At 38.4% G+C, this 25214-nt stretch overlaps 1 long non-coding RNA gene across 1 annotated transcript in view; it reads left to right on the top strand.

The window, feature by feature from the left end:
* Positions 1–10107, top strand: part of LOC116456873 (uncharacterized) — a 30294-nt gene extending 20187 nt beyond the window's left edge. The window contains exon 3 of the long non-coding RNA XR_004244832.1: positions 8526–10107. This is a non-coding gene — a long non-coding RNA (uncharacterized LOC116456873). The remainder of the gene's footprint in view (positions 1–8525) is intronic.
* The last annotated feature ends 15107 nt before the right edge of the window (positions 10108–25214 follow it).

The raw sequence follows: 25214 nt of genomic DNA, 5'->3' as shown, positions 1-25214 counted from the left end.
GGATTCTGCTTATTTACACCAATGTGTCTCATTCTCTTATTTCAAAAAAATCCATTAAGCTGAAAATCAAATGCTGTTAACTTTTTTAAAATCTAAACTGTTACATGCTTGCTTCCCTGCACATTGCTAGCCTTAGACAATAGAGGAGGGATGATACATAATTAAAATTAATAAATACTAGAAACCCCTAAATAGCATTCATTAATTGCCTGGCACTATTTTAAGGACCTGGCATATTATAACTCAATCCTCACACTAACCCTAAAGAGATTACTATTGTGCCCGTTTACATACAGCACAGAGGTTGAGTTGTTTGCCTACTACACAGAGGTTAAGTAAGTGTCTCAAAGACAAATAGCTTGTTGGTGAACCAGAGTCTACACTCTTAAATCACCATTTCACATTAACTCTCAGGAAGGCAGCATCATCAGAAAGAGCTTTGAATGTGAGAGATTAATGAAAAGTGGGAGATGATGAATATTAGCATTCCAGAAAATCCTAGAGAGACACATCACATCAAAGGCCTTTAAAACCAGTTTACCCCAGTCGCAAGTGGACATGTACATTAAGAGCCAGGAAATTAGTAATTATTATGAAAAGCTTAAGTCCAAGTTGACAGAGCTTCTTACCACACAGCCAAGCGTACAGTCTAACATGAAATGTGCCTGGTGCTATGTTTTGCCTACTCCAGGAGGCTCTCCAGACTCCGTTAATCTGTATATTATCCTTAAATTTTCCCATGACTTGGACTATCCTTCCTAATTATTAAGGATTGATAACTTGGCTCCCTGTTTATCTAAAGCTGGCTTCAGTTTTTCTCGTGGGTTCTACCCACTGGAAGGTCCCTATGTTTAACCCACTGTAGTCCATGGACCTTACCTCTCCATCCCAGACTTCCAGGACCCCAGCGAAGTTGCAGATCTTCAGATTTCCTTTTAGCTAAGATGAGACAAAGAATGCCACCAGATTTTCTTCTGTATAACAGAATACAAAGCGCGGGAGTGGGTATCTCTAAAGATTCTTTCTTGCTCTAATGATGAACACTTTGTTTTTTCTTTGAGTGTGCAAATGGTTCCATAATTTAAGTTAATAGTGTTTATGACAATATGTAATAAATACCATAAAAAGTATAAGTCATTCTGGGTGTGTTAGCTCATTAAAACAAATGCTTGCTAGATTCTGTAGCAAGCTTTAGAAACATGGTGCTAACTCATGTAAATTGCCATGACAAATGTGCTTTAGGACCAATAAAGTGTGTACTGACTCATTAATAGTCAAATTCAACATCTCCCTGTTGGTTCCCAAGAAAAGTCAAGTGGAGATTGGTGGAAGAGAAATTGCTGCCTGAATTCTGCCAACCTTCAGACATTCTGATTAGCATGTGTGATTTGGTGCCTGTCTTTTGTGACACTGTGCACTTGCTATATCACCCTTTTGTTTTTGATCCTGCAAGTTCTGGAAAAGCCTCATAGCTCGACACATTCTTCCTGCCAGTGCCTGATGTGGAGTCTTTGGATTTATGCAGACTCCCCAGGCTCCTTCTGGCTCAAAAATAAATAAATAAAAAATAAATTTAAAAAAGCTTTAAGGGGCTCAGAAGGGGGTTTCCAGATTAAACTCCACACAGGTGAGTAGAAATGGAACCAGTCCAAATGGTAAACAAGCATATCTCCTGCCTCAGAAGCACCCAGGAACTACAGGCATAAATATGCAATAAAGCTGCACTGAGGGGAGGCAAGCTCATGTTTTATAATGCATTTCTGTCTTACACAACATCTGAGATTCCAGGCACAGTCCAGATCGTGGCTGTTTGGGTTTTGCTAGGAAGAAAGCATCTTTTTTATTACTTAGTAAAAATATGATTGGGAGTTATAGGAATGACTGTGGAAGAGGTTGAGTGGTTGAAATATACCTGTGTTGTTCCTTTTGCTGTCAAGCTTTGCTATTTAATTTCACATTATAGAAATTGCTTAAAAACAAAGGATTAAAATATTCATTCAACAGAGTCATGTGGTCCTGAAGTTCACAGGTCTCTAAACCTCAGTTGTCTGTGGAAGGTCTCTCACCTTTTATGCTTTTACAGTTTACAGAGTTGACCTTCTCTATTGCATCCAATGTGGATGATGTGGTTATTGTCTCATATCTGTGAAGCACATTAAATTTTAATGCACACATTCATGAGATTTCTTTGATTGAATCCTCACCACTGGGAAAACACTGAGAAAGCATACTTCCCATTTTACAAGTGAGAAAAATGAGACTCAGGGTAGCTAAGAAAATTGCCCAATATCTTACAGCAAGTAAGTATGGACACTAAATTCATTCCTTCTAATTTTAAAGTCTTATGCTTGACTTCCTCCATTAAAGTAAGTGGTGGGAAGAGGGAAGTTTCCTCTTTCCTTTGGTACTTCCACCTCCTGTACCCTCACCTTTTCTTGGGAGTAGATCTTGATGATCAGAATCTGTTCACATTGGCACTGGCTCATGTAACTTTGTCTTTGCGTCAGACAGCTCATGCCAAATGACAGTACATAAACAGCCAACTTTGATGCCTATTGGATGCAGAATTTACCAGGTATCTGGGAGAATAAAGGATCTATAAAATTGAATTAGTCATTCAAAATGTTTTATCAAGTGCCTATTACATGCTAGACATCTGCTATCTGTCTTTTAGAATGTTGGGAGAGAACAGACTTTTATAAATATATTGATTCACTCATCTTTCCATTCAATCATTAATTAGCTTAAATCATTTAATTGCTAAATCATATAATATAGTAGCCCACTCCAAAAAATGATAAATAAAAGAAGAAAAGAAAAAAAACCTCATCAAAGGAAACAAATAAAAACCCTCTGGGCCAAATTTATTCAAATTAAGACTAAAGGCCGGGCGCGGTGGCTCACGCTTGTAATCCCAGCACTTTGGGAGGCCGAGGCGGGCGGATCACAAGGTCAGGAGATCGAGACCACAGTGAAACCCCGTCTCTACTAAAAATACAAAAAATTAGCCGGGCGTGGTGGCGGGCGCCTGTAGTCCCAGCTACTCGGAGAGGCTGAGGCAGGAGAATGGCGTGAACCCGGGAGGCGGAGCTTGCAGTGAGCCGAGATTGCGCCACTGCACTCCAGCCTGGGTGACAGAGCGAGACTCCGTCTCACAAAAAAAAAAAAAAAAAAAATTAAGACTGAAGATTGTCTATTTGAAAGCATATCTGCTCCATTTACATTTTCTACATCCCAGCAGGAATCGACTACTCACTCAAGAAATTTATATCCATGATGTAATGTTAAGTTTGTATAATGACCAGAGCTAGAATTGCCTTGATATATTGGACTTCTTTCTTTGCATGCTTTTCTCCTATATTTCATGCCAATGAGTATAACTTCCCTCCAGTATATTTCAATTTTTCTTTTCATTACTAAAGTGCACAATCTCAGACAAACAGGAAAAGCCTTGACAGTAACTTTGAAAGGTTCTTTCTTTAAAAAAAAAAGCTTTTTAAAATTTACTGTTATTTCTAGTTATAGCTATCAGCCTGTACTAGTATACCTATTTGATGTAATTTAATACTTAGAAAAAATAAAATATGCTTCATAAAATGCTGGTGTAAAATCAACTGCGGCAAGCAGTTAAAAAAAAAAAAAAAAAAAAAAACACCCCACTAAGATTTACTAGCATGGAATTTTTAAAAATTTATTCCATTTTTTATTAGATTTATATTTCAATTTAATGCTTTAATTTCTTATTAAGAGACTGCATAAAAATAAGTATACAAAGGTCTTAGTTAAACAAATAATGAAGACAACTGTGTGAATGCATTATTGTAAAAATGAAATATTTGCCAAAAATCTAGGAGACAAATAGGAAGAGCTAATGTTTATGAGACCTTACTAAGAACCAGGCATAAAATACACATGCATTATTAATCCACTTACCTTCCCAACTTTTGGTTGTTGTTGTTTTGTTTTGACACAGAGTTTTGCTCTTGTCGCCCAGGCTGGAGTGCAATGGTGTGATCTCAGCTCACTGCAACCTCTGCCTCCCGGCAATTCTCCTGCCTCAGCCTCCTAAGTAGCTGGGATAACAGGCCCCTGCCCCCACGCCCAGCTATTTTTTGTATTTTTAGCAGAGACGGGGTTTCATCATGTTGGCCAGGCTGGTTTCAAACTCCTGACCTCAGATGATCCGCCCACCTCGGCCTCCCAAAGTGCTAGGATTACAGGTGTGAGCCATCATGCCCGGCCCAACTGTTACCTCACTTTATAGCCCGACCATTTTGGCATATGGAAATTATGGAATTCCTGCAAGGGCACTGAGCTAGTCAGTGCCAGAGCAGAGATTTGGGAATTCAAAGCCAGCTTGTCTGAATCTGGCTGTTACTATTCTTATTAAGGAATCTTGGGCCTGTTGAGAATTCACCAATCACCTAATTTGGAAAAGACACTTTCATTTCCCCTCCCTTTAGCTTCTTTCTTCAACAAAGAATGGAACATCTAGGGACTATTTAAAACACATTAGATACAAAACTAAGCTACTAGCTTCCTTGTGTCTACAAAAGTGTTGAAATAGGCTTTTCAAGGAGTGAGTGAAATGTGAGAGTTGATGGGACCCTACACATGGCCATGTTTAAAGACAAATAGAACAAAATCAATTATTGGGCACAGAAGCAGCGTATCTGTGCTCAAGTTAAATTAAAGTGACAAGGCATAGTAGTAGAAAGTAGATGAAGTTTGAGTTGAGGTACAGGTGGACTAAAAAAGTAGTGTAGAAAGATAAACCGAAAAAAAGGAAAAGGCAGGTGGGTGAAGACAACTGCATGTATTGAAGAAGCTGAAAACAGTGGGTTCGTGGGCGTGAAGATTACATTCTTCTAAGAAGAATTGGACTAAGGGAGAAGGTGTTAACAGATAATCTTCTAATCCCCAATAGAAACTAGACTTCAACACACTGTGAGTTGGCTTCCATTATTTGATGCAGCAAGCCGCCTAAGAGCGGGTTCTCTCCTCCTGCATCTATCATTTTAAACTTCTTAAGAAATTATTTCCTGACTTCATTATTTGGCAGGTGTATTAGTTTCCTATTGCTCCTGTAACAAAATATCTCAAAGTTTGTGGCTTAAAACAGCATAAATTTATTGTTTCCCAGTTCTAGAGTCCAGAAATCCAAGATCAAGGTGTTGGGAGGGCTGATTTCTTCCAGAGATTCTGAAGGAGAATCTGTTCCAGGCCTCTCTCGTAGTCTCTGGTGGCTGTAGACGAACAACCCTTGGTATTCCTTGGCTTGTAGATGTATCACGCCAATCTCTGACTCTATCTTCACATGGCCTTCCTCATTGTGTCTGTATGTCTTTGTATATTGACATGATAGCATTCCTGTGTTTCTATGTCTGTGTTCACATTTTTCTCTTGTTAAAAGGACACTAGTCATATTAAATTGATGCACAATGTAATGACCTCGTATTAATTTAATTAAATCTGCAAAAACCCTATATCCAAAGAAGATCACCTGTACAGGTACTGCAGGTTAGGACTTCAACATGTTTTTTGGGAGGACCCGATTTGATTCTGGACAGTAGGGTGAGATCTGATGTTTCACTACCTGGTTTTTCATATTTTACATCTGAGAAAACCAAGTCTTAGGATATTCAAACATCAGGTTTTATTGGCATGATTTGATCCCAGGCCCAAGTCCTAATGAAATTTTTCTTATTATACCATTCTGGAAAACTTCTTTTTAACTAATGCTCATGTGGTCTTCTAAAAAGCCATGGTAAAAGATGTGTTTTAGGGAATGGGGCTAAGAAGGTGAGGGTTGGGGTAACAATTATTTCTATTGGTATAAATGGTAGTTTACACCACCTGGTACTGAGTAGACACCCAATACCTGTTTCATCAATGCAGAAAATCACACAAAGCATCAAGGACACTGATAGCAATGAAAGACTGCTTTTGAGAATTCAAATATCTCACCAATAATTTTTGCACTCTCCTCCTGGTACACTGTATAGCACACTTACCTGAAAATTGGCTTCCAGATTCAATTTCTCACTAGAGGTCTGCCTTCACTTCACCACTTAATAGAAAGCTCTACAGGATGCCTTACTTTTCTGTTCTAAAGCACTATCTTTAGAACAGAAGCTATGGAATAAAAGAGATCTGGTGTCAAACTCCAGCCCATTTCCTTGCCGGTTTTGTGATCTTGCGTAATATATATTAATCTTTCTTAACCTTGGCTTCTTCATCTATAAAGACAAAGATAGCACCTTGAAGATTAAATGAGCAAATCTATGTAAAGTGTTAGAGAATAAAACCTGGTCAACAGAATGTGGTATGTTGTTATCATCATAAGTATTCCATGTACTTGGCTTGACACATTGTGTGTGATTTTACATATAACGTTCATAACACTTTTTGAGGTAGGTGCTACTTTTATCCCCATTTTGTAGACAGGAACTGACACAGATGGGCCGAGGACCTAGGTTAAGCATGCAGGGCTTCAGAGGAGTAGTGAAAGGGATGGGATAGGTCGGGCTTAGGCCTGCCTGACTCTAAAGGCTTGTTTTTTAACCTCGTTATCCTAATATGTTGCATTATTTTAGGGAGCACAAAGAAAAGTGTTTTGGTTTAACACCAGACAGAAAACAGTCTGAATTTAACTTCACAGTGTTTGTTCAGATATTGACTTCTCAGACACAAGTAGAATAAAAACTAATAAATAAGCAAACAAACAAACAAGCCTGCTTTTCCTTAGTGGGAAGAGAACATGGCTAGAAACCATCTGCATCTCACTCCCACCCCGGCTTAATGCCTTCTCTGTGACACTGTCAGGACTCTCCTGGCCCCTCCTGGGTAAAACAATGGCCCTTTGGGTAACCACCAGCATGCAGGAACAGCAAGGTTCCAAATGGGATCATGGCCAGTTTCAGTTACAAGGAGATTTTAAGCAATTCACCAAAGCACAATATACATAAAGTGACCAAAAACAAGTGGGAAAAGTGGAGTGAAGAATCACTGGTAAGTGAGTTACCAAATACAAACACGGGGGTATATAGGAACAGTTATCCAAATCCAAAAAGGAGGTTGACAAGCCAGGCTAGCAGGTGTTGATAAAAAGAAGGAGCTGCAGAAACAAGGAGGGACCTCAGGAGGAAACCATTTGTGAATGGCTTTGATTTAGTTCCCCCGGGGCCCCCTCTGCATTTCTATAAAGTAGCAGACCTCAGAGTTTAAAATCAGATACCAATGCGTCAAGGGCATTCACAGGAACCCCAGTTCCAATAGCCAGCTGCTATGGTCTGAATGTACCCCAAAACATATGTGTTGGAAACTTATTCCCAATGCAACAGCATTGGGAGTTGGGTCCTAATAAGTGTTTAGGTCATGAGATCTCGTTCCTCATGAATAGATACTGCCACTACAGAAAGTGTTCATGGGGGTGGGTTCACTCTCTTCTACTCTTCTGCCATATGAAGACATAATGTTGGTCTCTGCTTGTCTTTTTACTTGCCATGTAAGCATGCAGCAAGAAGGCCCTCGCCAGACACCAGACAAGGCACAGATGCTGGTGCCTTGATCTTGGACTTTCCAGACTCCAGAACTGTGACAGATAAATCCCTTTTCTATATAAAGTTAGGCAGTCCCCAGTCATCTGTTATGGCAGCCCAAAACGCACTATGACACCAGCTCTTCCCTACTCACTTGTCTGACCACCTGAGAGGGACAATCAACATAAGGCCAAATGCATTTACCTTGAGGATGCTACAAAACATAAACGCTACCTACTGACATAGAATGAGTAAACCTACCTTCCCATAAGAAATTAAAGCATTTTGGTCTGCACTAAAAGCAGAATTCAATTATTATAGGAAGACCTATGATGAAGGAATAAAAGAAGAGTTATGTAATAAATGTGAGTCACAAGAGTATATTGGTGAACTTGGTTTCAATTATTCCAAGCATCAAGAGAGTTAGGGCTCTGAATTTTGTAAAAACTAATTTATTGCGCATTTTAATTGAGGAGATGATAAAGGCTGTACATTTTCTGCATACCTACTACTACTTACTTTAAAAAACTTGAAATATAAATTTGTTTATTTAATATAGGTGGATGATTGAGTCAGGAAAAAATTTGAAAGAGGTTATTTCATCTGCTTTTTCAGATTAAGGAGTTTGGTAAATCAGATGACTAAACAACCCACATCTTTAAACCCTTAATTATAATTTTAGACTGCCATGGCAGAGATACGGATTCGCCAAACTTGATACTGTAAAAAGACAGCATATATTTCAATTCTGCTGATTGGTTTCAGAAAGTAAAGCCACTCAGGAGAAAGCTGGACATGAGGATTGAACAGATGGTGACTCGAGACTATAGCCAATTCCCATTGCTAAACTACCCTGAAGTCAATGGAATCACAGCTGTCAAAGAATTGTAGAGCTATTCAGTGGAAATGAAAACCTAATTTCAGAAACAATTCATAGGTTTGATGGGCATGAATCATACCTTATGTTTTTGTGTCTGCCTTTAGGTTCCAACTCTATGGGTATATCTCAGTCATTTAGCATCTGCTCTATCTTTGAGGCTGAGTTTCCAGAAGACCTGATTCAACCAGAAGCAAAAGACAGTAGCCAAGAAGATGGCACAGCATAAGAATTTTGGAAATTGATAAAAACATCCCAGAGACGTCCAACAATTAGTAACTATGTGAACAGATTCTGTAATATTGGGTCTATTGGGCTCTGTGGGAAGGTATTCCCTTTGGAAATGACTGAAATGGAAATTTTGAACCACTTTCAATGATACAAGTTTGGGGTTAACATGGAGATGGTGCTTCACAGAACCACGTTTCAATAATTGTATTCTTATCGAATTGTTTAAAATTGGTCAGTGACTAATATTAGGCCTCTAAGAACAAAATTCATTAGGTTTATTTAGCCTGTTTTTGCATTACTGCTACAAAATCCAATAGTTTAAATAGCTAACTGAATACTTTTGATGTTAAAGAGCAAAATTTCATGAAGATTTCAGATCAAGAGAGCCACCACTGAGAAAAAACAATGCAGATTTGTGGTAAAGTCCCACAAATTTGTTGAACTGCCAAGGCTTCTGATCATCACTGCTGAAGAACTTCTAATGGTGACTTCCAACTGAGCTTTCTCATTGCCAACAATTGAGAATGTCTGGATTATCCAGATGTTGCAACACAGTTGTGTTTTTGGCTTCACCACTGCCTCTGAGCTGTGATTCTCTTTTCTCTTATTGTTGATGTTCTTTGTTTTTAATATGAGGAAGATTTGTGTATTATACTTCAGTTTCAGTTTCCTTAATCACAGACTAGACAAAAGAAAATTGGCTTGGTTTCCTATTAGGAAACCACTTAGAAGCCATTATCAGAATCGTAGACCATCACTGTGAACTATGTCCAGGTGTTGTCATGAAAGTATAACATCCTAGAGTGGAAAAGCAATCCTGGTTTGAGAGACTGTTTTACTCTTTTATCTGGAATATTGTTTTAGCTGCTATGGCTCCAACAGGATGAACATAGCATTTTATTTCATCTAAATATCTTTCTTCTTTTTTTTCTAAGTTGCGAAAAGTCAATGACCACATTTCATCTCTAGCCTCTCGTGAGGTTTAAATTACACAAGGAAGAAATATTTACAATGTCAAATGCTGAAGATTGTTGGGAGTCAGAAGTGATTGTTCAGAATCAGTTTTAATGACAAGTCAGAAATTAGATGAAGAGATGAAATGCTAAGCCCCCGATGTGTTCTGAAAAGTTAAATAACCATCTTACATCAGTTGGTACCTTTTTGAAAGGGTCCAGGATGCATAAGTGATAAATAAATTAATAAAAAGCACTTTTAAAAATCAACAAAAGACATGGCAGGAAATGGAAGAAAAGAGAAGCAAGGGATGCATTTTAATAGATATTAAGAACAAGCCAAAGTGCAGTATTTGCTTTAGGGTTTTACTGTTCATTGTGTCAAAGCTGTCACAGATTTTAGATATTTTTTTTAATGGGGAAAGTGAATGAGGCAGGTAGATAAGTAGAAAAAGTTGTGTGAAACTCATTAGTACTGAAAATAAATAGTTGTACTTCTCTGTGACTGCAGTTAAACTTATTCAAAGCTCAGTTCCTAGTGGAAGAGTGGAAATGAACCTCACATAGTTGTTCATCATGATTTTTCTTTTCTTGGACTGTTATTTTAAGATCAGTACACATTTTGCCTCTTACCTCTACAAGAAAGTGTAGGATCTCATGGTCCTGTGTACGTGCTCTGTAAAGTCCATGATGAAGGAAACTTGTCTGTCTTTTGTTACACAGCCCAACATAGAATAGAACCTGACACAATGTAGTCGCAAAAAGCATGTGTCAAATGAATGAATAAAGAATCAACTTGCACCATTGTGGAAGACAGTGTGGTGATTCCTCAGGGATCTAGAATTAGAAATACCATTTGACCCAGCCATCCCATTACTGGGTATATGCCCAAAGGCTTAAAAATCATGCTGCTATAAAGACACATGCACACATATGTTTATTGCGGCACTATTCACAATAGCAAAGACTTGGAACCAACCCAAATGTCCAACAATGATAGACTGGATTAAGAAAATGTGGCACATATACACCATGGAATACTATGCAGCCATAAAAAATGATGAGTTCATGTCCTTTGTAGGGACATGGATGAAGCTGGAAACCATCATTCTCAGCAAACTATCACAAGGACAAAAAGCCAAACACCGCATGTTCTCACTCATAGGTGGGAATTGAACAATGAGAACACTTGGACACAGGAAAGGGAACATCACACAGCGGGGCCTGTTGTGGGGTGGGGGGGGATAGCATTAGGAGATATACCTAATGTAAACGACGAGTTAATGGGTGCAGCACACCAACATGGCACATGTATACATATGTAACAAGCCTGCATGTTGTCCACATGTACCCTAGAACTTAAAGTATAATAAAAAATATATATTAAAAAAATAAAAAATATAAAAAGAATCAACTCGCTTTATTCTATTTTTTTCTAACTTTTTATCCTTCTCTTCTGTTTTTCTCCTTACTAGTATTTTATCTTATTTGTTTCATATGTAATTTTGAAATCCACCTCAAAGCAGAAGGACACGGAAGGAAATTTCAGATTTCAGGTAGCTGTAAGTAATACTCCCAAGAACCACTGAGGGTAAGATGCAGGAGAAAGTCTGGGGTAGAAATATGACTTTAGATTTATAATCAAATAGACTTGCTTATATTTTACCCCCAAATTACACAGACTTATGAACCTAGCCATTGCCACAGACAGGCAGCCACAGGCTCCTCCTGGAAAGAGCTGAGCTGATCCTTTTTAATTACTTCTCACATGTTCACCTCTTAGACAAACTACTTCTCTTCTGCTGGTGTAATGGCTAATTTTATGTGTCAACTTGACTGGGCTAAGGGATGCCCAGAAAGCTGATGAAGCATTATTTCTGGGAACATCTGTGCAGCTGTTTCTGGAAAATGTTAGCATTTGAATCAGTAGACTGAGTAAAAAAGATCACCCTCCCCAATGTGGGTGGCATCATTCCATTTCTTGAGGGCCTAAATTTCATAAATTCACTCTCTCTCTCTGAGCTGGGATGTCTATCTTCTGCTCTCACACCTCAGTGCTCCTGGTTCTTGGGCCTTCAGACTCAGACTGAATTATACCACTGGCTTTCATGTTTCCCCAACTTGCAGATAGCAGATCATGGAATTCTTAGCCTTCATAACCTTGCAAGTCAATTCCTATAATAAATCTTCTCTTACAGTTATATTTAATAAAATATTCTCTTATAGATATATGTGGAGTACTAATAACAAAAAGGATTCAGGCTCGTGGGAGCACAGGAAAGCAAAAAGAAATAAAAATGGAGATAAGATATAAATCTGCCTTTTTCATGGTCCAGGACTCAGAGCCCTCCTGCACAAATAACTCACAATCATCCTGCACCTGACTTATCACCAGATCCTTGGCTGATAGAAAAATACAAGTTAGCTCACTGCAACCTTGACATTATCAGTACTGCATGTAGCCCTCTCCAGCACAAGCTCCATCCTACAAAATTCCCAGCAAGCCTTTGTCTCCTTGCAGTCAGCTCCTCTCTTTCCTCTCTTGCTAGCCTGCCCCTTGCATCCTTGCAATGTATTTTCTATATTTTTTTATTTTTATTTTTGAGATAGAGTCTTGCTCTGTCACCCAGGCTGGAGTGCAATGGCATGATCTTGTCTCACTGCAACCTTCGCCTCCTGGGTCCAAGCGATTCTCCTACCTCAGCCTCCCAAGTAACTGGACTTACAGGTGCCCACCACCACACCTGGTCAAATTTTGTGTATTTTTTTTTTTTTTTTTTTTTTTAGTAGAGATGAGGCTTCACCATGTTGACCAGGCTGGCCTTGAACTCCTGACCTCACGTGATCCGGCCACCTTGGCCTCCCAAAGTGCTGGGATTACAGATGTGAGCCATCATGCCTGGCCCTTGCAATGTATTTTCATAATTTCTCCAAAAAAAAATCTGTCTTTTTTTTTTTAACCTACAACTGTCTTGGTAAATTCCTTAACTGCCCATGCCACAGGTCCAGCTTGTTGCTATCTATGATAATATATTTATAAGAGAAAGCTATGTTTCTCTGGAGAAGCTTAAAGAAGGTTCCTTTTCTCTAGAGAGCCCTTATGAATATACCTGGGAAGCAGTGAGAGCTAAAAGAGGTCAACCCTCTTTGTCTAGTGTAAGTCCCTTCTTTTGGAAACCAAAGCTTTCAGGGGAGTGAAAATTCTTCCAAAACAGGTATACAGAAAGAAATGGAGGAAGAGAGGGAAGAAAGAGAAAATCTTCCAGAAAATAAAAAGACAAAATCAAGTAATGATCTGATTATTCCATCAAGGTAGCTAGCATAAATGGCAAGCCTCTGCCCCTTCCCTCATTCCATTTCAGCAACTCCTTTCTTTCTCACATGGACTTTGGGTATCTGTCCCAGTGTCTTTATATTCTTTCCCTCTTCCTGGGACAAGTGACATTTAAAAATTATACCCAGAACTGACAAGGATATCAAGTCTATCTATCATCTGTAGTTCAAACATCCAGTATTCCAATATAGATATAATTACTAAACAGCTTCGACATTCATTATTCCAATATAGATATAATTACTAAACAGCTTCAAGGCCATCAAGGTCAGAGAAAATCCATGGCTATCACCAAGAATCTATTCTTTTGCACAACAAATTCTAAAACCTTTTTCTTTCTTTCAGATGCTTAAGGTGGGAAGAGAAGCTGGGAACCTAGAATTATTTCAACTCAATCACCAGCCATTCACTGACTTTTTACCATGTATAAATCCTGATCGACCTCAAAAAGAGTAATATTAAGTTTGATTCTTACACTTTTTAAAAAAAATATATCCAAGATACAACTATCAAAAGATGGCCCAGGATAAACTGCCAGATTAACTATATGGCCCATAGGTTATGATAGAGGAGGGAACTTAAAAAACTACTTTCTTGTGCAAAAATTATACCTGTCACAAAATAAAGATAAGCCAGAGCACTAGAATTTATGAGACATTAAAATGGCTCATTATTTTCTTTTTATTTTATTTTATTATTACACTTTAGGTTTTAGAGTACATGTGCACAATGTGCAGGTTTGTTACATATGTATACATGTGCCATGTTGGTGTGCTGCACCCATTAACTTGTCATTTAGCATTAGGTATATCTCCTAATGCTGTCCCTCCCCCCTCCCCCTACCACACAACAGTCCCCGGAGTATGATGTTCCCCTTCCTGTGTCCATGAGTTCTCATTGTTCAATTCCCACCTATGAGTGAGAACATGCAGTGTTTGGTTTTTTGTCCTTGCGATAGTTTACTGAGAATGATGTTTTCCAGTTTCATCCATGTCCCTACAAAGGACATGAACTCATCATTTTTTATGGCTGCATATTATTCCATGGTGTATATGTGCCACATTTTCTTAATCCAGTCTATCGTTGTTGGACATTTGGGTTGGTTCCAAGTCTTTGCTGTTGTGAATAGTGCCGCAATAAACATACGTGTGCATGTGTCTTTATAGCAACATGATTTATAGTCCTTTGGGTATATACCCAGTAATGGGATGGCTGGGTCAAATGGTATTTCTAGTTCGAGATCCCTGAGGAATTGCCACACTGACTTCCACAATGGTTGAACTAGTTGACAGTCCCACCAACAGTGTAAAAGTGTTCCTATTTCTCCACATCCTCTCCAGCACCTGTTGTTTCCTGACTTTTTAATGATGGCCATTCTAACTGGTGTGAGATGGTATCTCACTGTGGTTTTGATTTGCATTTCTCTGATGGCCAGTGATGATGAGCATTTTTTCATGTGTTTTTTGGCTGCATAAATGTCTTCTTTTGAGAAGTGTCTGTTCATGTCCTTCGCCCAGTTTTTGATGGGGTTGTTTGTTTTTTTCTTGTAAATTTGTTTGAGTTCATTGTAGATTCTGGATATTAGCCCTTTGTCAGATGAGTAGGTTGCAAAAATTTTCTCCCACTCTGTAGGTTGCCTATTCACTCTGATGGTAGTTTCTTTTGCTGTGCAGAAGCTCTTTAGTTTAATTAGATCCCGTTTGTCAATTTTGGCTTTTGTTGCCATTGCTTTTGGTGTTTTAGACATGAAGTCCTTGCCCATGCCTATGTCCTGAATGGTATTGCCTAGGTTTTCTTCTAGGGTTTTTATGGTTTTAGGTCTAACATGTAAGTCTTTAATCCATCTTGAATTAATTTTTGTATAAGGTGTAAGGAAGGGATCCAGTTTCAGCTTTCTACATATGGCTAGCCAGTTTTCCCAGCACCATTTATTAAATAGGGAATCCTTTCCCCATTTCTTGTTTTTGTCAGGTTTGTCAAAGATCAGATAGTTGTAGATATGCGGCATTATTTCTGAGGACTCTGTTCTGTTCCATTGATCTATGTCTCTGTTGTGGTACCAGTACCATGCTGTTTTGGTTACCGTAGCCTTGTAGTATAGTTTGAAGTCAGGTAGCGTGATGCCTCCAGCTTTGTTCTTTTGACTTAGGATTGACTTGGTGATGCGGGCTGTTTTTTGGTTCCATATGAACTTTAAAGTAGTTTTTTCCAATTCTGTGAAGAAAGTCATTGGTAGCTTGATGGGGATGGCATTGAATCTATAAATTACCTTGGGCAGTAAAAATAGCTCATTATTTTCTAAAGCCTAAAAGTTTTTTTTATTTTTTCTGAAAGATAAAAGAAAGTGAACATGTAAGGGTTAATCAAGAACCTGAGCAAACATTCAACAGACAGTATTCTTTACAAACTTAAAAGTTCATAAGAATATGTTTTTGCTAAGTAGTAAGAGGAGAAAATAAGAATTCAGTTAAACAAAGAATAAAGATAGCTGCAAGTTAGGAATAAACATACCAGAGGATATGAGAGTATTATGCTTCTTCAAATTTTGCTTCCAAGGTTTTCATTTTTCTGAAAATATAAATGAGGTTAAAGTAAATTAATATTTTTACCATTTTAATATTAGTTTTCTTTTTAAAAGCTGATATTGAGTACTGAATTCTCTGAGATCTAGCAGTCCACACCTGGAAATTAGTTACTACTTAAAGCAAGAACTAATGGCTCCTAGGAGAAAATGCAGACGATACTGTCAACTGACCTCTAGAGGGCTTACTACAGATCGAATCTAGTTAATGAAGACATACCAGACATCACTCCAGGAAGCACTTGTTTTTAAAGGTGATATACAGGTATTTAAAAGACTTGTTTGGAGAGACTCATGCCTGGCTTGCTTTTCCACATGACAAATGAGGCTTCACTAATCTTCAGGCATAATTTGGTATTTCCAAGTCTTTTTTTTTCTCTTTTTGAAAAAATACCTATTGGGTACTAGGTATTTCCAAATCTTAACTGGGGTTATTTACCATCTCTGGTGCCACCCAAGCTGTGAGCTCATTGTGTGCCCATTGTGTCTAGCAGCAGACACAAAGTCTGGCATAGAAGCAGGTGACCAGGAAATGTGTGTTGCTTTGAATTGATCCTCTCTTTTAGTTCCAATGATGTTTAGAAAATCTCAGTACAGGATGAAGCTGACAATAATAAAAATGCATTTGACATTTTTTTTGTAGTTTATAATAATTAACACACACTTTCATGCACATTATCTTAATGAAACCTTAAAACATCAGTGAGTGAGGCTTTATTATCATTTACATTGATGAGATGACTGAATCTAAGGGACTTAATGTAATAAAGCAGAGATTTAAATTTAGTTCTTTTGATTTTAATCTCAATGACCTTTTCATTGACTCATTGCTGCTTCTGATTATACAGATAATGAAGTGAAAAATCAGTTACTTTTTAATAGTTGTCCCTCAGTGTGTAGAATTGTAGAACCTGAGACAGGGAAGAGGCATCATGATCGCAGCTAATTAGTCAAAACATTGACTTATGAAGGGAATTGGGGGTTGAGGCCTTAATGTATCAGCTCCTGGAGAGCTCCTTAAGCCAAATTGTTAAACTAATCAGGTGCCAGGAACAGAGATCAGACCCAAAAAGGAAAGGAAAGCCATCTCCTTGGCTGACAAACTAAGGGAGGTAAAAAGACCACTAGGATGGTACCCAAGACACAGGATGAACCACGTTAGAGCTGAGCATAGAGTTTGATGTGAGAAACCATCATGGAGAAGCACAAGAGGAAGTGAACAAGATGGGATCTGGTAGACATGGAGTTAGCCCCAGTTGACTGGGTCTAACTGCAGAGGTCTAGTTTATTCCACACATACTGTTTCCATCTTGGTGCACTGCTCAAGACTTGACATCCTTCTCATTCAAATGAAATGGGAGGAGAAAGAGGGAACATAAATTATTAACCTAAAAAATGATCCATTTTCTTTCTACTCATCAGCAGATGCATGGCAGTTAACCTGGGAATCACGCCCTAGTAAATGTATGCTTTGATAAATGACTTATCTTCCTATTTAGAAATAAGAATAGGTTGGTGGGGCTATGTAGTGTTTTCCAGAGAAACAGAACCAATAGGATGTGTGTGTGTGTTTGTTTATTTATACATATAAATACATTTATTATAAGGAATGGAGGAATGGACTCACACAGTTAAAGAGGCTAAGACCTAGTAAAGCTGATGATGTAGTTTCAGTCTGAGCCTGAGTCTAAAGGCAGGAGACAACCAATAGCCCAGGTCAAATATAGTGAGGCCTTTTATTCTATTTAAGTCTTCAACATATTGGAGGAGGCCAACTCCCATTGAGAAGGGCAATCTAATTTACTCAAGTCTACTGATTTGAATGTTAATCTCATCCAGAAACACCCACAGACATATCCAGAAATAATTTTAACCAATGTCTGGGCACTTCGTGGCTCAGTCAAGTTGACACATAAAATTAACCATCGCATGCTGTTTCTAGACAAAGCAGTGAGGATGGTGTTAAAGGCTGAAATGGATGAATGGTCACAGAGAAGAGAGGATGAGGCCCAGAAGGTGGGTGCCGGTATCTTGCAATTTTGCGCTGGGGTTAGAGCTGGGGTTGAGAGCATTGGGATGGCAATAAAACAGTAGTTAAGAACATGGATTGAGTGGGTTTGACTCTTGTTTCTAACACTCACAAGCTGCATGTTTTGAAAACTTTTTGTAACCAAATTTTTTCTTTTTTTTTTTTTTTGTAAAGTTGTGATAATGTACTACCTGCCTCCTGGGATGTAAGTTTTAAAATATTTAAATAATATATGTGATTCACTCAGAGTGGTAAATCCCCAATACATTTTGAATTTTTTATGGTAGAAGGATTTGGGGAGATAAGGTATTCTGGGAAAGTGTAGTAACTTGCATCAGTATAAAACTAGATTGAATATCACATCTCTTAGGGCAGGGGTATTTCTTCAGGGGATACTGGAAAAGTCTAAACTCCACAATACGTGAGTGAATCTTTGACTCACATCACTTATTTACCTCTTCAACTTACCGTTACAAAGGAAGGAAGGTACCTGTTCTAATTTATCTACTAATTCAACAAATAGCTATTGAGCATCAACCCTATGCCATGGGAGGTTCCAGGCATCAAGATACAGCAAGTTCCTGCCCACAGGAAGCGTCCATTCTAGTAAGATTCATTTCAGTGGTTGTTAATGTTTATCTCTGTGCTTCCTGGCTGTTGTGCTTCTTTCACAGATGATTAGGAGGTAGAAATCCAGGCTAGGTAAGAACCCTGCAGAGGTGACAGGGAAATGGCTAATCAATTTCATTTGCTCTCTGCCTAGGTGGAAAGATCTTAGGCCTTTCCACACGCTTGTTCCTTTGGACATTTTTCTTTTTTGAAAAGCTGAGCTGCATTCTGGTTCTGACTGCACATCCAGAAACCAGCGGGGATGGATACCTGAGGAGAACCAGTATGCTCCACCATATAGAAACTTTTCTCATTATGGTACATTTAAGGAATCCTACCAAGAAGCAGCCACTATTCCAGAGAAACACAAAGATAAATGCTGACCTACTCTTTGGCCTAGAGTTCATACTTGGGACAGATAGCAGTCACGTGTGCACATATGGTACAGAATGAACAGTGCACCTCTGGAGGGATGCAAGAGTTGTAACGGGAACACGGATATGTGGAGTGACAAACTCGGCATAGGTCCTACCTTCTCTCAGTTGGAGGTCACTTACAGTAGGGCTGTGTCCTATTCTTTGTTTCTGGTGTCCTGTCTTGAGAGCCCCCAACTAGTCATAACATAAAATGGGACAATGCCTCCTTTGTTCCCATCAAATCTGTCCACTTCAACCCAGCTGTGCTCTTCTAGAATAACTGTCTCCTTGGACTCCTTATGGGACATCAGCAGAGTGTTCTATTCTTCAATAATCATGTCTTTCTCCAAAGGTTTTTGCCTTTCTTATTTTCTTGCTATAATGCCATGCCTGGCACATTAGCAAAGACCTAATAAATATTTGTCAAATGAATTTGAGTGGTGTTCAAGATGATCTTAGAAGGTATGTGGTAAACAACTTACATTTCCATGTATTAATATTAACTTTAATGTTGTAGGAAAGATATATAACTGGAATCAATAGATGAATGTCTTTTTAAAGACACCGAACGTATAAACTGAAAGTATTAATATATATATGTTCATCTGTAATGATTGCAAAGTTTTCTTCTCTAGCATAGTAAAATCTAATAAATCTTTTATTATTAAACATTAAAAATTGTTAACTATTATATAAAAATGTCAGGTAACATTATGGTAGCTATATCTTTTTAAACATCTTATTTCAAACAATTTAATAAAAATGGAATTTTAAGGAAATAAAGACATTTACAGTGGTGTAAAACGGACCAAAGTTTGGAAAACATTGACCCAGTGGCTAATCACACAACCTCTGTAGTTTACCTGGCTGGATTTTAATCCTGGCTCTGTCATAAACCAATTGAGTGGCCTTGGGAAAGGGTTTGGCTTCTCTAGGCCTCAGTTTCCTCATTTAAAAATGGGGCTAAAATAGTACCTACCCCAGAGTTGTTGTGATGAGTAAATGAAATACATAATCCGTGCAAAATGCTAAACCCTCTAGCAATCAACTGTGACTTTTCAGTAAATGGCAATTATTATTAATCATTGCTCTAATAACATAACTACCATCTTCTCAACTCCTACTTGGTGTTCTAAATGCCATTGAATTGAATGCTCAGGCTGCTGTTTCATTCTCAAGGACTTGCACAGGAGTTCTGGTAGGCCTGGATGTGGAGGTGGATCCTAACAAGACGCATGCTTACAGGAAGGAGAGGTCATAGACTCAGAAGAAACCAAGAGAGACTGAGGTCTGGGCAGAGGTCCCAAGGCTTAGCTAATGAGCACATCTCCTAGGCTGTTGAGTGGGAAGACTGGAACCTCTTCTGAGATCCCCCATGACTACTTTACTTCGGTAATTTATTTCAATTGGTACACTTGATCCCTTAAGAAAAAAATGACCCTGCTTTCCTGAATGTTAAGTAGATGAGAGTTCAGTCCATATTCAATGCTAAGAAGCAGAAATTTTGCAGAGCAATAAAGAGAACACACACATAAATAAGATGAAATTTTGTTTAACCATAAAACCTGCAGTTGGTTAGTCATTCCATTGTAATCTAACCTGATCTAAACGAGGCAGCGCACAGATGCCTTATAAGCTTTTTCTCTTCTACAAAGATCTCATTACGATCCACAGGAGCAGTTAAATGTAGATATTTTGTTTTTATGGCCTCTATTTCTGAAACATAAAAGGTTTTATGTTTCTAATTCCTAGACAATTTTTCATGATATTTCTGTTTTTCTTGCATTGTGCTTTCAAACCCTGTTTGGGAAAAAAATTCCATGATTTCAGGAAATTCTAAAGTGTTTTTCAATTATAATGAGGGAATTCTGGAACTCAAGGAGTTCTTTGCTGCCTCTGATCTTAGACAATTACTTTGCTCAACAGGAGTTAGTCTAGTTGGGGTTTTAGTCTCCTGGTTCCTTTAAAATTTTCTCTGGTTGCTCTTATTTCCTTTTGTTTCACTATTGCTTATTGCACCGAGTTTTAATAAAGTTTACTTAGACTGGTTTTGGTAGCAATAAAGCCTTATTTAGTTGAAAGTTTTCCAGCATAAGAGTTTTATTTTGCAGAAAAATAACATCCCCACAGTCATGCTTCTGATGATCTTCACACAGATTTGAACAAAAGACTCTAAGATATAAAAGCAGCAGAGGCAAACTTCATGCACATCCATCCGTAGGCAGAGTAACTTTGTCCCATAGGCCCTCACACTTAGAAGGGCTATTACTTAGTTTAATGCTCTGCTGTCCCTGTTTTGAAATTCTTAATGATTTTTTCACGATCCCTTATGAAGCCATGGGCTGCCCAAACCCCAAGCTTGTTGCCGCATGATGCTCCACCTGCTTGGAAAGTCACCACCTACATTTTCCCTTCCTGATAAACTCCTCACAGGTCATGGGTAACTCTCTGTAAAACTTTCTCTCCCTTTGTAAGGCCAAGTTTGTCGCTCCACATATCCGTGTTCCCGTTACAACTCTTGCATCCCTCTAAAGGTGCACTGTTTATTCTGTACCATATGCGCACACGTAACTGCTATCTGTCCCAAGTATGAACTCTAGGCCAAAGAGTAGGTCAGCATTTATCTTTGTGTTTCTCTGGAATAGTGGCTGCTTCTTGGTAGGATTCCTTAAATGTACCATAATGAGAAAAGTTTCTATAAGCATTCAGCATTCACACAGCTCCAGCAAGACGAAGCTTCTTCTTGCCCTTGGTACACTTCTCTCTCTGCAGAAGCTATAATTCTCTCTTTTTTTTTTTAATAAATGTGGAACTCTTACTCCTCTTTTAATAGACAACTAAAAGGTCCTTTTTCTGAGAAGTTTTCTTTGAATGCAAAAGAAAGAAGGAATCACTTCCTCCTGTGTGGTCTCTCTGCACTTACCCCATTGTACTGTGAGTATTTGAAAATGTCTACTTCCCCCACTTGACTGAGAGATCCTTGAAGCTCATGTTTTATTCATCTTTGTATCCCAAGCTCTGGCATGGTACCCAGCACAAAAAAGCAGAATGAAGCAAGCAAGCAGGAAAAGGCAAAGGCAAAGAAACAAATCACACAGTTGCATGATCCCAAGATAATGATGTGATAGATGAAAATTCCAATTGAGCAATTCAGTTTTATTATCTGACATGTCATGAATTGCTAAGTACCTTTTTCTTTATACTCCATCGGTTGAAAGAGAAATAGGGATCCTCTAAGCTAGCTGATTGTTAGCACAAACAGAATTTGCTGGCCATACTAGTTTCATGAGTCCAGCTAGATAAGAATCTACATCATTTTCCAAGTACAAAAGAGAAGTCTTATACTTTAAGGTAAACATATGGTTTCCTTAAAGGCTTGCAGGCATACTGATTGCTATAGCTAACAAAATCAACAACAACAACAAATCAATCTTACTGTCTCCCCAGTGTGATTTCCAAACCCAACTGTTCACAGACCTTCTTTTTTTGCAACTTCTTTTCCTTCAGGTCATCTAGGTAAGTTAGTTTGCCCTGGGATGCTCCCTTTAATTCTAGCTGATGCCATTTATGCAGCCCAAAGATTCTTCAGGCATCTGGCTTTTTACATGGTGAAAACAAGAAAAATTGTTCTCTGTAGTCTTGGGTCCTGTTTTGTGATTTCATTTCCCATTTCATGCCATCACTTCTCCCAGTGGATTTACGTGACTTTAAGCTTCAGTGGCACTGAGAGGTGAATTAGCATCTGACATGAAATGCCCAGTGGATCCCTACTCTTGTGTTCCCCATGCACTGTCACCTCACTACATGTGACTCCCTTCCTTTGTCTTAGGTTCCTTCTCTTAAAGAAAAGTTGATTAGCCCAGAGCTCACCAAGCTATGTTTCAGAATTTAGAATCTAAAAGCTCAGCTTTAGAATTGGTTGTGGCAGGTGCTGGGTATAAATGGAGATCCACAGCATCATTTCAGACCAACGGACCGAGAATCTCCAGCACTGGGGCCCTGGAATATCCACCTCTAATCATCTTCAGGCAGATCTCTGTGCAGTGCTGTCTAGGAGCCACTAAACAGGAATATCTAAATCTTTATATCTCTGCTACAAAATTCTCTCTGACGTGTGAACTGAATTCATGGATAAAATGATGTACAGGTCTCCATGTAGGAGCCCCACTATTCATATTATTGTTTTGCATTTTACAATTCATACTTCTATCATATGGATCACCTTATTTTAAATATTTTGATCTTTGTGACAATCTTGAGAAGAAGAGAGGAAGGTCTAGACTCATCAGTCACTCTTTGTAGAAAAATAAAGCCTTTGGGAGATTGAGCAATTTGATCAAAATCACATGGATCTAAGTTCAAACTCCAAGTTCTTAATATAGTTGAAAGAGTGGATTCTAAGGGATCCAAGAAGGGGAAGTTCCATTGAACAAAGAGTCTGGGAAGAATTGTATTTCATTTTTGGCTGCCTCCCTGTCCATTGGTAGAGGAAGGTAGCAGCAAGGTTTGCCTCCGTGTGAGGGTTTGGATGGTTTGCCAACACATGGGTACGGAATCCAAATTAACAAATGCTTTATGCTCCAGGCATGTCTGAAAAACTAATACTAAAAACTAGTTGTGGATTGGCAAGTTCATATGTGCCAGGCCTTGGGTTGGGTGGTATGGGTACAGAGCTAAGGCCTCACAGCCAGGATTGTAATGCTTCTCAAACTGTGGCCTTTGCCCATGTGCATAAAAAATGCTGATTCTTAGGTACTACCCTGATGGTAGAATATCTGGGAATGTTTCCCAAGAAATTGCATTTTCTATAGCTCCACCTAGTGAGTCTATAACCTCTGTTACAGTGCAGAAAACAGAATATTACTAAAAATGTCTGAAGTGTTCACTCATTCATCAAACAAATATTTTTTGAGCATTTATTATGTGCCAAGTCCTGTCCTGGAGAACATAAAGGAGTAAAACAATAAAAAAGTATTTTTTTCCAGCTTACCTTTTTCTTGTGAAAGACAGAGGAACAACATCATATAATTAATAAAGAATAAAATATGTAATAAATTAATAAGTAAAATAAGTTCTATAGTATATTAACAGTAAATGGGACAAGGAAAATAAAACAAAGAAGATAAAGGGGGTGGTGGTGAAAAATTCGGTTTGAAATTTTAAATTGGGTTGCCTGCACGTGTTTTATTGGGTCATTTGAGCAAATTCTGCAAAAAGTGAAGGACTGTTACTGTAGATACCCAGGAGATGGCCTTCAGGGTAGAAGGAACAGCTGGTGTAAAGGTATAACACCAGGCCTCACTGTGAATTCAGAAGCATCACTTCATTAACTTCCCCCAATAATGCTATTTGGTAGGCACTCCCATTTCCATCATCCAGGTAAGAAAACTGAGCTTGGGAAAGCTGAAACTTTTGCTCCATGCTATTCCACTGAAAAACCAGGTTAGAACAAAACAAATAATGCTTTCCCCAATGCACAATTTTGTGTTTTTGTTGTTGTTGTTGTTGTTGTTGTTTTGTTGGTGATGGTTGAGGGGTCGGATCTTATTTATATTGAAAGGTTGAAGTCATTTCATTTTAAAAATTCAGAAGATGGAAACCCATTCTCTGTTAACTGGTGCCAACTAATTCCAATAATGATCCTTTACAAGCCTCTGCTTGCTACAGAGTGTTAACTGTTTAGTAGCAGTCGTTTTTAACAAGCCCATAACATTGCCATTACATGAATTATACATGGCTTATAAAATGATTATTTAGTCAGCGGAAAATTAAATTCGTCAGTGTTTTCCAAATCTGAGCTAGGACATTCATCAGAAAAACTGTTAAATTTTTAATCAACTGTACTGTGGTTGATGTAGCTATCAGACTAAATTGCTCTTTCTCTGTCATTCCCCTTGTTGCAGAATATAGTGTAGAATTACCAGCTCTACAATGCTAATTGATTTTTTTCTTGCAAAGATTTAAGACACAGCAGCATCCCATCTAACACTAAAATAAAAAAGTTGCGTGAGCTTCAAGGCACATTTCACATACAGTGAGTGGCAATTTAATATTTTAGGGTTTTAAAAAATGTCTTCCTGCGTCTGTACTCAGTCCTTCCCCATCTTATAATCAATTCTGAATCCTAAAACACGTAAATAATATAAAACTCCTCCATGTGACATCTCTACCCTGCCAGTGGCCACTCAAATATCTTCATAAAAGCCAAACTCCCAGCCAGGTATAGTGGCTCCTGTCTGTAATTCCAGCACTTAGGGAGGCCAAGGCGGGTGGATCTCCTGAGGTCAGAAGTTTGAGACCAGCCTGGACAGCATGATGATCTAATGCTTCAGACTGGAGCCCACCTCACTCTGATTTCACACTGAAAATATTCAGACCCAAACATTAAAATTAGGAAATTATATAGTGTGTTAAAAGATGGTAAGTTTAATGAAAAAAAAAATTGTATAGAGGGGGTTTCTACCTGTACATCAATAACACAGCATAATGAAAGAGTGGATTCCCCAAGTGCACAAGAGTGACTAAAACTCCATGTGAATAGATAACTCTCTGGGTATTTCCTGCAGACATTAAGTGATTTAGACATTTCTCACTTTCTTTATATATCTATTCTGTTCAGTGTACAATCTTCTGAGACAACGAG

Source organism: Hylobates moloch, unplaced genomic scaffold, assembly GCF_009828535.3.
Source record: "Hylobates moloch isolate HMO894 unplaced genomic scaffold, HMol_V3 SCAFFOLD_17, whole genome shotgun sequence".
NCBI lineage: Eukaryota > Metazoa > Chordata > Mammalia > Primates > Hylobatidae > Hylobates > Hylobates moloch.
The sequence above is the reverse complement of the archived record's forward strand: the minus strand, read 5'-3'. Positions and strand labels throughout refer to the sequence as shown.